Source organism: Peromyscus leucopus, chromosome 15 (assembly GCF_004664715.2).
Source record: "Peromyscus leucopus breed LL Stock chromosome 15, UCI_PerLeu_2.1, whole genome shotgun sequence".
Classification (NCBI taxonomy): Eukaryota; Metazoa; Chordata; class Mammalia; order Rodentia; family Cricetidae; genus Peromyscus; species Peromyscus leucopus.
In genome coordinates, this window is record NC_051076.1 from 87,123,633 (window position 1) to 87,138,031 (window position 14,399).

Here is a 14,399-nt window from a genome sequence, read left to right on the forward strand (position 1 = left end):
GGAGGAGGGGACTGGACCTGCCTGGACTGAGTCTATCAGGTCGATCTCAGTTCTCGGAGGTGGCCTTGATCTGGAGGTGGTGGGAATGGGGTATATGCTGGGGGGAGGGGAGGGGGGCAGGAAGGGGGAGAACAAGGGAATCTGTGGCTCTTATGTAGAACTGAATAGTATTGTAAAATAAATAAATAAATAAATAAATAAATAAATAAATAAATAAATAAATAAATAAAACAATGAAAGAAAGAAGGTTTCCTTCTTCTTTGTCTGCTTGCCTTTGTCTTGCCAGCAGATTCATTCCTTCACTGGCATTGGAGCCTACTTCTTTTGAATTCCAGCACATACGGAAGACCAGCTGAGACACCCAGCCCATGGGACTGAACAACAACTTAGATTCTTGAATTTTTCATCCATAACTACCTATTGTTGGATAAATTGAACTGCAGCCTGTAAGTAATTCCAATAAATGCCCTTCATATAGAGAGTTACATTCCCTAAGTTCTGTGAATATAAACAATCCTGACTAAAACAAGATCTTTCCAGTTTTTGTTTTTTGCTTTTTTTTTTATATAGGCAATTAGTGCTATGAACTTTCATTTGAGGACCACTTTCATCGTGTCCTATAATGCTGGGTATTTGTTTATTCATTTTCATTCAATTGTAGAAAGTCATTGATTTTTTCTGTCTGACACAAGTTTTATTCAGTGGACTATTGTTCAATTTCCAGGAATTTGTAAGGTTTTCATTGTCATTGCTGTTGATATTCAGTATTAATCCATGGTAGTCTGATAGTATGTGGAGAATTAAATCAGTTTTCCTTTATCTATTGAAACTTACTTTGTGCCCAAGTATGTGGTCAGTTTTTGAGAAAATTCAATTAGATTCAGAGAAAAAGATATTTTCCTTTCTGTTTGGGTGAAACGTCCTAAAACTGTATGTTAGGTTCATTTGGTTCATAACCTATTTTATCTCCAGAATTTCTCTGTATAATTTTGGTGTGGATGACATGTGCATTGATGAAAGTTGGGTGTTGATGTCTCCCACTATCATTGTTTGAGGGTCAATACATAATTTAAGCTGTAGAAGCATTTATTTTACAAACCTGTGTACCATTTGTGTTTTAGGCATATATATGAAGATTTGGAATATCATCTTGGTAGATTGTTCCTTTGAAGATTATGATGGTGTGGAGTATGCTCATTGTTAATAATAAAGATGGTTGGCAGATAGTTGGGCAGGAATAGATTGAATGTGAGATCCAAATTAGGGAAGAAGGAGGGCAGAGTCAGAGTCACCGGCCAGATGTAGAGGAAGCAAGATCAGAATGTTGTTCTGAGAAAATGTACTAAGCCCTGTGGCTAACCATACATAAGAATTATGAGTTAATTTAAGTGTAAGTGCTAGTTAATAATAAACATGAGTTACTGGCTAAGCATTCATAATTAATATAAGCCTTTGAGTGATTATTTAGAAATGGGTGCAGAACAGGGCAGGACAGAGAAAAGCCTCTGATTACAGAACAAAGCATCTTTGCCCATCTGTTTTGATTAATTTTGGTTTGAAGTCTAATTTATTTTTTTTTTATTTTAAAATGTGTACACCAGCTTGCTTCTTAGATCCTTTTGCTTGGAGGATTTTTCTCCAACCCATTACTCTGGGGTAATGCCTAAATTGATGCTGAGGTGTTTTTCTTATATGCAGGAGAAGAATGGATCCTGTTTTGCATCCATTCTGTTTGTGTGTTTTATTGGTAAATTGAAACTATTTGATATTGTGTGCTAATAATGACCAATGACTTCTTTTCTATTTTATTTTATTAATTTTTTTATTAATTTTACATACCAATCACAGATCCTCCTCTCCTCTCTTCTCCCCCCAGCCTTTCTCACTAGCCCCCTCTGCTCCCCACCTCCTACAAGGCAAGGTCTCCCATGGGGAGTCAGCAGAGCCTGGTACATTCAGTTGAGGCAGGTCCAAGCCTGGCACCAAGGCTGAGAAAGATGTCCCACCATAGGCACTAGGCTCCATAAAGCCTGCTCATGAACCAGAGATGGATCCAGATCCCACTGCCTGGGTGCCCCTTATACAGTTCAAGCTAAATGACTGTCTCACCAATCCAGAGGGCCTAGTGCAGTTGCATAGGGGTTCCACAGATATTGGTCCACAGTTCATGTGTTTCCACTAGGTTGGCTGGTCATCTCTGTACTTTTCCCCATCATGATCTCAATGCCCCTTGTTCATAAAAATACCTCCTTTCTCTTATCCTTTGGATTCATGGACCATGGTCTTGCAACTGGTTGTGGATCTCTGCATCTGCTTCAATCAGTCACTGGATGAGGGCTCTATGATGACAGTTAGGATATTCAGTCATTTGATCACCAGAGTAGGCAAGTTCAGGCACCCTCTCAACTATTGCCAGGAATCTAAGGTGGGTCATCCTTATGGATTCCTGGGAACTTCCCTAGCACCCTATTTCTCCCTATTTCCATGATGTCTTCATTTATCATGACATCTCTTTTCTTGCTCTTCCACTCTGTCCCTGTTCCAGGTTGAATTTCCCTTTCCCCTATGTTCTCTTCCCCCATTCCCTGCCCTCCATTACACCCCCTCCTTACCCCCCAATTTGCTCTCCTTCACTGGGTGATCAATGTGTCCTTCCTAGGGCCCTCCCTACTAGCTAGCCTCCCTGGAGCTGTAGGTTGCAGTCTGATTATCCTTTGATTTACATCTAGTATCTACTTATGTGTGAGTACATACCATGTTTGTCCTTCTGTGTTTGTATCACCTAACTCAGGATGATATTTTCTAGCTTCATCCATTTGCCCGCAAATATCATGATGTCTTTGTTTTTCTCTGCTGAGTAGAACTTCATTGTGGATATGTACCACATTTTCTTAATCCATCCTTCAGTTGAGGGGCATCTAGGTTTTTTCCAGGTTCTGGCTCTTACAATTAATGCTGCTATGAACATAGTTGAGCATGTGCCCTTGTGGTATGATTGAGCATTTCTTGCATATATGCACAAGAGTGGTATAGCTGGGTATTGAGGAAGATTGATTTCCAGTTTTCTGAGAAACTGCCAAACTGATTTCCAAAGTGGCAGTAAAAGTTTGCATTTCCACCAGCAGTGGAGGAGAGTTCCCCAGCTCCACATCCTTTGCAACATAAGCTGTCTACAGTGGTTTTTTTTTTTTTTTTATCTTAGCCATTCTCACAGGTGTAAGATGGTATCTCAGAGTCATTTTGATTTGCATTTCCCTGATGACTAAGGATGTTGAGCAGTTCCTTAAATGTCTTTCAACCATTTGAGATTCTTCTGTTGATAATTCTCTATTTAGCTCTGTAGCCCATTGTTTAATTGGATTGTTAGGTATTTTGACATGAGGTTTCTTGAGTTCTTTATATATTCTGGACATTGTGGGCCCTGGCCCCCGACTGTGAGTGGCTTCCGCCTTGCTTGCCGACCTTGACCAGACGTCCTCCCTATTTAGATTCCCTGCCGGTTTCCTTCTCACCTAAAGATCACCGAAGGTTCTTTGTACCTGTATCCTGCATTTGGTGTAAACAGCTTAGATGCAAGAATGTAGAACACTGGGTAGCAAACTTCTGCCCTCTCCTCCGGGGATCTTCCATTGTGTTGTAAGCCTGTATTTAAGGTTTCCTTTCTCTATCAATAAACAGCATTTGGCATTTGGCATTTCAGCCATGGCGAATGACTTGCTGTCTCTTGTCTCTATTTTTTAATCTGCAGCCCCTCGCTCAGACATGGTGAACGGGTATTGGTAACACGGGTGTTACTGCAACAAATGGAGGTCCCACCGAGATCCGAGAAAGAAGGAATGAGCTGACGGACACTCTTGGAAGGCTGGCCAGCATTTTAAAGAAAAAAGAAAAAGGTAAGAGTGAATTAAAATGGGTGCAGCTAGCTCACAGTCAGTTAATTGGACTGTTGAAGCAGGAAGGCACCAAAGTTAAAGTAAGGGCAAGACAGCTAAAGATTTTAAATGAAAAAGGAAATCTTCCCAATAGAGAAGAGGGAAGGAAAGGAAATTTCCCGTTAAAAAAGGGAGAAAAAATTTTAATCAAGAAAAAAGTATTTTCCCTTTAAAAAGGGGAAAATTTTTTGAAACTAGGCTTAAAGATTTGGGCCCTGTAGAGGAAGGATAAACAAAGAGAGAAGCCTCTTCCCAGTAGTAATGGAGGATGTAAAGACTTTTTCCAGTTGTAAAGTTTTCAGGATAGCTGAAAACTCTTGAGTTTTTTCTCCCTGCCAGTGCAGAGCAGCAGCATCTAAATTACAAAGAATCGGCAGGTAGGCCTCATTGCTGCTGCCTAAACAGCAAGCGAGTCCAGAGGTTAGAAGTTTGGCTGTCTGTTTGCTTACAAATGTTTTGTATTTTTCCCTCAGAATGGGAGTAATTCAATATTTAGGATCCCTTCATGGGAAATGTTTTTCTGTTTTTCCCTTATGGTGGGAATAACTCATTATTAGGTAGTCCCTTCATGGGAGTAGGAAGTTTAAACATGAGTTTATGTGTGCGGGGCACACACCCAGTGGCTATGGCGGACAAAGTCATGTGCAACACATACAAGATGGCTGAAAGCAGCGGGTGGACAGGTCCACGCTGGAGTGGGCAGAGCTGGGATGAAGTGCGGCCCAGGCAGGCACTGACAATAGAGCCTGAGCTCTGGGCAGAGCCAGTGAGCTGAGGCCGGGAAGGGACTAGCACTAAAAGTTTAAAATGGGCCTAACTTCTGGTGAAAAATGGTTTCAGTCAGGACATTGAATGCTAAGTCAATGCTGTTTGAACAAAGGATGTTCTGTTCTTTTGATTGTCTTAATAAATGTTTGGATAAATGTTTGATCCTCATGGTTGATAAACTAAAGGAACAGGATTCATAATTTTGAACTATATATTAGGTATGCACTTGTCTGTTGATCATTACTGAAAATTTGGCTCTGTAATTTAAGTTGCTTTCTAGGAATTCTTGGTTTAATTCTATAAAAATATAACACCTAAAATGAATTGGGTTATTAGCTTATTAAATAATGTTGCTAAGATAAACCCATAAATGATAATCTCTTACTGATAAAGAGGTTACAAAATTATTTTTCCAGTAAATAAAATGTAGGATACAGGTACAAAGAATTTCCGGTGATTGTTAGGTGAGAAGGAAACCGGCAGGGAATCTGAATAGGGAGGACATCTGGTCAAGGTTGGCAAGCAAGGTGGCAGCCACTCACAGTCAGGGGCCAGGGCCCACAGGTCCCCCCTTTTTATTAAAAAAAATGAGCTTCTGACTTAGGTTGCGTGGGACGTCAGTAGGTCACCTTATCCGTCATAGAGACACCTGCCCAGGCCACACAAGTGCTCTGTCTTAGGTTGATGACTGTCCCCCAAGAATTACCCATCTCTGAATACTCATTATCATACAGCCTCAACCATGTGAGCTGTAGAGTAACTGCTGCCAAAGATCTCCAAGTGGTGCTGGGCTTGCAATCTGTGCGACACAGAAAAGACCAACAGAAGTCCTAACCCACCCATAGCCAGGAGGCTAAAGGCAATTGAACCATTCCCTTCTAAAATGAGCCTTACTGCACATTGGAGTCCTTGTAAGGTGGTATCCCATAAGCAAATGGAACTTGAGTTTTAATAATTTATCAGATGTGGAGTTGGTGAAAATCTTTTTGCATTCTGTGGGCTGCTGTTTTTCTTTATTGATTGTGTCCTTTGCTACAGAAGCTTCTTAGTTTCAAGAGGTCCCATTTATTAATTGTTGCTTTCAATGTCTGTGCTATTGGTGTTATATTCAGGAAGAGATCTCTTGTGCCAATGCATTCAAGAGTACTTCCTACTTTCTCTTCTATCAGGTTCAGTGTAACTTGGAGACAAATTTCTAAACAGTCTTATTAAATAAGAAGCACAGAGCCAAATATAGGTGTGCAAGCCATAGAGATCAGAGCAATAGCCGCCAACTAACCTAAGCTCGCCACCTCACCTTAGCTTCCCAAGAGAGCCTCTTCCTGTCTAACCTGTGCCTTTGTTGCTTTCCTCTTCTGCCTTATCATTGGCTCTAAGCCTAGCCACACCACTTCTTCATCACTGTCTGTCTATACAGACCCCCAGGTCTCTATTGTTCGTACTGGGATTAAAGGCATCTGTCACCACACTTGGCTGTATCCTTCAACACACAGAGACTCTGCCTGTGATGTGATCAGATTACCACCACCTGAATTCTGTTTATGGCTATGATGTCTGATCTTCCGGCAAACTTCATTTATTAATATACAAAAAAAATCAACACATTTCAGCACAAATAAAATATCACTACAGTAACTAGATTTATGTTGAGGTTTTTGATCCACTTGGACTTGAGTTTTGTTCATGGTGACAGATATGGATGTATTTGCAATCTTCTACATATTGACATTCAGTTATGCCAGCACCATTTGATGAAGATGCTTTCTTTTTTCCATTGTACAGTTTTGGCTACATTGTCTAAAATCAGGTGTTCATACATGTGTGGATTAATGCCAGGGATTTTGGATTTTGATGGGAATTTCATTGAATCTGTAGAATGCTTTTGGTAAGATTGTCATTTTTACTATGTTATTCCTTTCTATCCATGAGGATGGGAGATCTTTACATTTTCTGATATCTTCTTCAATTTTTTTTCCTCAGAGACTCAAAGTTTTATAGGTTTTTCACTTGTTTAGTTAGAGTTACCACAAGATATTTTATATTATTTGTGGCTGTTGTGAAGGGGAAATTTTCTCTGAATTCTTTCTCACCCCCTTTATCATTTGTATATAGGAGGGCTATTGATTTTTTTTGAGTTAATCTTAGATCCTGCCACATTACTGAAGGAGTTTATCAGCTGTAGGTGTCCTCTGGTAGAATTTTTGAGGTCACTTATGCATACTATCATATCATCTGCAAGTAGTGAAAGTCTGACTTCTTCCTTTCCAATTCTCATCTCTTTGATCTCCTTTTGTTGTCTTCTTGCTCTAGCTAGAACATCAAGTACTATATTGAGTAAATACAGTAAGAATGGACAGCCTTGTCTTGTTCCTGGTTTTAGTGAAATCACTTTGAGTTTTTCTTCATTTAATTTGATTTGCCTGTTTGTTTGCTGTAAATTGCCTTTTTTATGTTTAGGTATGTTCCTAGTATTCCTGATCTTTCTAGGACCTTCATTATGAAGGGCTGCTGGATTTTGTCAGAGGTTTTTTCAGCATCTAATGAGATGTACATGTGTGTTTTATTTTCTTTCAGTTTGTTTATATGGTATATTACATTGACATATTTTCATATGTTGAACCATCCTTGCATCCCTGGGATGAAGCCTACTTAGCCATGGTCAATAATGTTTTTGATGTGTTCTTGAATTCAGTTTGCCAATATTGTATTGAATATTTTTGCATCAAAGTTCATGAGGGAGATTGGTCTGCAATTCTGTTTCTTTGTTGCATCTTTGTGTGGTTTGAGTATCCGTCAAAGAAAATACCAAAGCCAAAAAGTCATAACAAAAAATGTCCAAGAAATCTGGGACACCATGAAAAGGCCAAACCTAAGAATAATAGGGATAGAGCAAGGAGAAGAATACCAACTCAAAGGCACAGAATATATTCAGCAAGATCATATAGGAAAACTTTCCCAACTTAAAGAAGGAGATACCTATGAAGATACAAGAAGCATATAGAACACCAAACAGACTTGACCCCCCCAAAAGTCCCCTCACCGCATAATAATTGAACAACTAAACCTACAGAATAATGAAAGAACATTAAGAGCAGCAAAAGAAAAAGGCCAAGTGGCTTATAAAGGAAACCCATCAGAATAACACCTGATTTCTCAATGGAGACTTTAAAAGCCAGAAGGACCCGGGCAGATGTAATGCAGACACTAAGAGACCATGGATGCCAGCCTAGACTAATATACCCAGCAAATCTTTCAATCATCATAGATGGCGTGAACTAGACATTCCAAGATAAAACCAGATTTGGATTTTTCACAGTTTCCAAGATTTCTTCGATATTATGTCAGGAGCTCTTTATGTTTAACGATTTCTTTGACCAATATATCCATTTCTTCTGTTGTATCTTTAATGCCAGAAATTCTCTGTCTCATCTCTTGAATTTTGCTGGTATAGCTTGCTTCTGTAGTTGATGTTTAAATTCCCAATTTTTTCATTTCTCAAATCTCCTCAGGTTGGTTTCTCTTTAATAATTCTCTTACCCTTTTCACGTCTTGAACAGTTTTATTCATTTACTTTAACAGTCAAGTGGTGTTTTCCTTTATTTCTTTAAGGAATTCATTTATTTCCTCCTATTGTTTGTTTCTGTTTTCGTGGATTGTTTGGGGATTTATTCATTTCTTTTGTAAGTACCGCTATTATTTTTATAATGGCTCCTTTAAGGTCCTTTTCTTGTGCTTTAGCTAATGATAGGTTAAAAGGACTTAGACAGTAATGAAAGAATACAGAGCATAGTGGGTAAGGACAGATCAAAAACAATGTATCTGTACAGAACTGAAAAAATGGACAGAGATTAAAAGTGAGACTGACTGCTTTGTTTTGCTGGGAAAAAGAAAACTTTGAGGCATATCAAGTAGGCCTTGTCCCAAGAGATTGTTATGGTGGTTCCCCTTTATAGTTTTCTATTTAAAATTATATCTCTGTCTAGTTCTGTTGTTAAAAATACTATTCAAATCTCATTTTCACTTCTCTATGCTTCTGGCATCAGTATTTAAATAAGATCTGCCAATATCATCAGAACAATACAATGCATCCCTTATTGTGAAATTGAAGATGAATAGAATCATTTCCAGAACCCTTAATCTTGAGAATTTCATCATTCATTCTAAAATTTACTATGTAGAATGCTCTCATACTTTATATTTGCAGACTTTATATCTCACTTATACATTTCGTATTTTTTAATTCACTTGTTATATGTGTATGTAAGATCTCTGTTTGTGTTTGTATGTGCATATGATCTCTTGATGTGGGAATATAGGTGCACATGAGCCATGTCTAACATATAGAAAATGAAAGTCAATTTCCCTTCCACAAGGAGTTTGAGGAATGAACTCAAGGAGTCAACTTGGCATGGGAACTGTTTTTACTCACTGAGCCTTCTCTATGCTTAATATATTCTTTTGCTGGGTGCTGAATCTAGCTTATTAAATGCTAAACACATGTTTGAAAGTGTTGATTTTGAGATTGGCTACTTTTCTATGATATATGTTGTAATAATCCACATATATTTTGTATCATATTTTTCTCTTGTTAATATCTTAAAAAATCTAAAACCATAGTACAAGATGATTTTCTAACCCCAAATAATAATTTTTATTTAAAGTAATGTTTATTTCCTGTTAAAAATGTACTAATTAGAAGTCCATGTTTAAGACTCAATGTATTATAACTACAAATTATTTTTATGCTCAGACCAGTGAAAGAATTACAGACTATAGTTTTTCCTTACCCCTTACATTAGCTGTAATTTTCTTGAAACCACTTTCTTCAATTGACTCAGAGGCATATGATTCATGACACTATCACACAATTTGACTTTTTAGTTTTCAATAAGATAATTTCTCAGTCATCTTGCTTCCATCTATTCTTCTCACCTGGTTAATTGTGGCATTTAGATGGCAAGGACATGGCTTTGACAAACTCTTTCTGCCTCCCCTTTCACAGTGTTCCCAGATATCTGAGGGGAAGGATTTAATGAAGACATCCCATTTAGCACTGTTGGTTTTATGGTCTCTCTAACTCTGTCTCTGTCTCTGTGTCTGTCTCTGTCTCTGTGTCTGTGTCTGTCTCTGTCTCTGTCTCTGTATGTATGTGTTTGTTGTGATATCTGACTATGGTTTTCTGTATTTGTTCTCATCTGCTCCAGGAGTAAGCTTCTCTGATGATGGCTAAATAAGAATTTGAATTATGAGAATAGCAGAATATTATGAGCAGTTTTATCACTAAATTTATTTATTTATTTGTTTGTTTGTTTGAGGCCAGTAGTATTTGGCTTTACCCTGGATCTCTTTGCTACAATTTTATGGCTCTTTGTCACCGAAGTAGTGTGAGATATGGGTTCTTTCCTGAGGCATGTGTCTTAAGCCAGATCAGAAGTTGGTTGGTTACTCACAAGCTTTGTACCACCATTGCTCTGGAATATTTTTACAGCAATAAAATGTATTCTTCTTGTCTCTCCCAGGGAGAATGGATATATATTCCTAACAAAAACTAATTTTTCCTCCCCCAGTAACTATAAATACCAAATAACTGCTTGGCTCAGGATAGGCATTTGTTCCCAACCATCTTCTACATGTTAGGATTTTGTCTAGCGTGTGCTTGCATTGGTCTTGGGCACGGTGTGACAGCCACTGAGTTCATCTGTGCAGTTCCCAAGCTGTATTTGTAAAACATTATTTCCTCATAGTCACCCAACATTTCTGGAACTTGCATTCAGTCTTTTCCCTTTTCTTTTTTTAGTGATTGTGTATTTGCATATTTATTTTTTTTGAGCAATTTTATCATCAGCTTTTATTTTTATGGTCCTTTTTACATATGTCAATTATAAAAGCATTAAATACAATCTTCACAGGATTTGAAGAGGTAACTTTAGGTAATACTCTTTTAGAGTATTTTCATAAAATCTTTTTTTTTTATTTTACAATTCTATTCAGTTCTACATAACAGCTGCAGATTCCCTTGTTCTCTCCCTTCCTGCCCCCTTCCCCTTCCCCCAGCCCACCCCCCATTCCCACCTCCTCCAGATCAAGGTCTCTCCCGAGGACTGAGATCAGAGGGGACTGGACCTGCCTGGACTGAGTCTATCAGGACAATCTTTTCCCTTTTCTACCATGAGTCTGAGTCTTGGGATGAGGGTATGAATATAGATATTTTATATATCAATGAGCATTCCACAGATTCTTATTCTCTGCACTTTATTAGTTGTATATTTCTTTGTTAATCACCATCTACTGTAAATAAAATCTTCTAGGTTGAGGGTTAAGAGACACATGTATGAGTATCATGATATTTCATTTGGAAATTATTTTAACACCGTGTACATTTATCATCAAGATAGTAACAGGTTATTCCCTAGATACTTTCTATCTGAAGATTCTTGGTAGGTTATTTGTGTCAGGTAGGGGTTTCATGTCATGAGCAGAAATTTAATACAACCAGAAACTTATTGGTTATGCCATGATGTTTATATCACTGACGTACTAGCATGAATGTTTTTTTCAGACCAAGCATTGTTGTAGTTCAAATAATTCATAGGTGGAAATAATTTATACTTACTATATTCTTTCAGTATGTTGCATAGAAATTTCCAAAACTTTGAAAGCTACTCAGTTGGGATGTGCCAGCTTGACATCTCCATATTCTAAACTCAAGTGTATGATGTCTTAAAAAACAGTGTCTTAATTATAAGTTTTGGAGTGTATAATAACAACATCCTTTGATATTTTCAGGTCTACAAAATCTTATTTTCTAATAACTCCAAAAGAAGAAGTCAATTCCTGGTCCTGGACTTTAATTCACCTCTTTTGTCCAATAAGAGTATTGTTGGTAATTATTAATAATTTATTTCCCTGGTGATTTATTGAGAGCATTGCCTTTGTAGAGTTCTGTTCTTAAGTAAATACTTAAATTCAAGATAATTGTTTTTTATATTTTTACTTGAATTTATGTTCTTAAGAATTTGCATATTTTATACATGTTGATTTTCTCTCTATATTTGCATAATGTATAACTCTGACCTTCATTCTTTACTTTATATTACCTAGATTTATCTTAAATTAGTGGAGACATTTTATAACATTCTGAATAATTTCAGATTTCTAAACTTTTCTTATTGAAATGATATTATCATTTCTTGGTAATATTCCTGTGACATTGTCCCTTATTTTCATGAGAAATTTGATTATGCTTAAATTTTTGTGTAGATGTGCTAAATCTGTATTGATTTGTTATTTATGGAATCCTAAATATAATTAACACCTAGTGAAGTTTTCTCATCAACTTCTTTGAGTAATGTATGATTTTGAAAGAATCCTGGAAATGGAGAAGGGATTTAATTTTTTCTTACAAGATATTTTAAAGATATATGTACAACTTAATTGCAATAATGATCCATAGTTTTCCATCCTTTTTTGAGTGGCAATTCATTTTAATAAAATTATTCTAGCCTTAGCTAGATTATGTACTCCATATTTTTGGGTGAATTGTGATTGCATGAAGATCCAGTAGTTCAGACTGAATATAAACACTTGTATCTCGGTCTCTTTTCTAACTGTGATTTCCCTTCCCATTTCACAGTCAGTATAGTTGCTCTGAATAATATCTTTTTGTTCTCTAAGTAGTTTGCATATAAGTCTTCCAAAAGAGATTTTACAGTCACCTCAATGCATGAGGACAAGGAAACTTACACTTATTCAGTTCCATAAAAATCTAGAAATTCACATATAATTTTTTTTCACAATTGCTATTTCATTTAAGTTTCTTCCTATTTATTTCAATTTGTTTCTTGTATTTTCCTTTATTTTATTGGGTAATCAGTTGCTTACAAGAGTATATATCAAAGCAGCATCTTAACCATTCATGAACATGAAATCCTACAATTCCTGTTATCAATGAATTTTTATTTACAATGCTTAGTTTCTGTACTACATGTACAAATTATTTTAATAATATGTAACTTTACTGGCAAGTTATATTTTACATAAAGGAAAACAAAGTAAGGACAACAGTTTTTGAAAGAAATTTCTGGGTTCTTTCTAAAAAAAATAGATGAATGTGTTTCCTTTTATTTAGTTTTTTGTAAATGTTAACACCACGGTTTTGTACAAAGTATTATTAGGTTCCTATTTCCAGACACAATTTTGTGAACTTTCAGTTAAAGTGAGCTACATGAAGTTACAAAAACATACAGTTTTCTTACTTTCCAGATGCCCTGCTGAGGAGATAAGTACATGTTTCTGGGTGATTTGGTGACTACTTGACACATATTTCAGAGATATAGGGTTGAAATTGATGGAAAAGAAAATTAGCTCCAATTTTCTGGAGAAACATCAGGAATGCTGGAGTATTTGGGTAGCAATTTTACACAAAAATAATCCCAGTTTACTGATCTAAAAATATCTCAAGTTATAATACTCTAAATTCCATTCATGTCGATAAAAGATCTAAAGAATAACATCAAGTGAAAAAATTAACCAGTTTCTTACCAAGGAATAAAATCCAACATTTAGTTGCAAATGTACATATTTCCTAATACACAGAGTAAAAGACTTAACAGAAGTGATACAAAATTCCATGTAATGCATCATGTTTCTCAGGGAGTGTATAAATTCCTTGATGTATAGAAACATTTATGCACACAAATACAAACATACAGTTTCTAAACTTAGGAAGAGCATTCTTCTCCAATGTAAACAAGAATAATATTAAAATAATATCTATGAATATTACCCATATTTTATGTTAGTATCAAATATGAGGAACATTTTTCCTTTAGAAAAATAATTTTAATATAACAAATACAGTTTCTCTTTTTTTTTTCTCAGTAAAACAATGGTTGTACATCAGCTTTATGATAGCTAACTGAAAAATGATTCTGGACCTATCCCCTCCCCTTACACGCACCTGCACTAAACTTCCAGTTTCATGTATACAAATCCAGGCAAACAAGCTAAACAATAAAATTACCACATGATATAAAAAGGAAAACTTCTTAGAATTATATCTCACTTCTCAATGGAGAATCTAAAACCCAGAAGGGCTTGGAAAGATGTGCTTTCAGATTCTAAGAGACCACAGATGTCAGTCAAGAAATTATACTCAGAAAACTTTGAATCTCAGTACATGAAGAAAATAAGATATTCCACTATAAAACTAAATTTATGTAATATCTATCTATAACTCCAACCTTGTTGACGGTGCTATAAAAAAAAATAAAACCTCAAACCTAAGGAGGAGTATCACAGCCAAGAAAACACAATGAACAAATAATTCTACATCAGCTAAGTAAAAGACACACACACCACCACCACCACCACCACTGCCAGCAAATCCACCACCACTTCTATGAAGACAGTATAATAATAGGAATCACTGGTGATATATCTATGCATCAATTCCCCTATAAAAATACACAGTCTAACAGGATGATGCAAATACACTACCAGTCTTTCTTCTGCATCTAAGAAACAAGTATTGACATCAAGGATAGAAAGGTGTCTCAGAGTAAAGGATTGGAAAAAGATATTCCAAGCAAATGGACCTACAGAGCAATCTGGTGTAGCTTTTCTATTATCTAACAAATAGACTTCAAATCAAAAATAATTACAAGTGATAGGGAAGGACATTGTTTACACTTCAAAGGA

General features: G+C 36.4%; 1 long non-coding RNA gene across 1 annotated transcript; it reads left to right on the forward strand.

Moving 5' to 3' along the window:
* The first annotated feature begins 292 nt into the window (after positions 1-292).
* Positions 293-11,614, forward strand: LOC114681459. The gene is made up of 3 exons (XR_003732904.2): positions 293-446; positions 3,749-3,893; positions 11,487-11,614. It is a non-coding gene; the product is annotated as an uncharacterized LOC114681459 (long non-coding RNA).
* Positions 11,615-14,399: the final 2,785 nt, after the last annotated feature.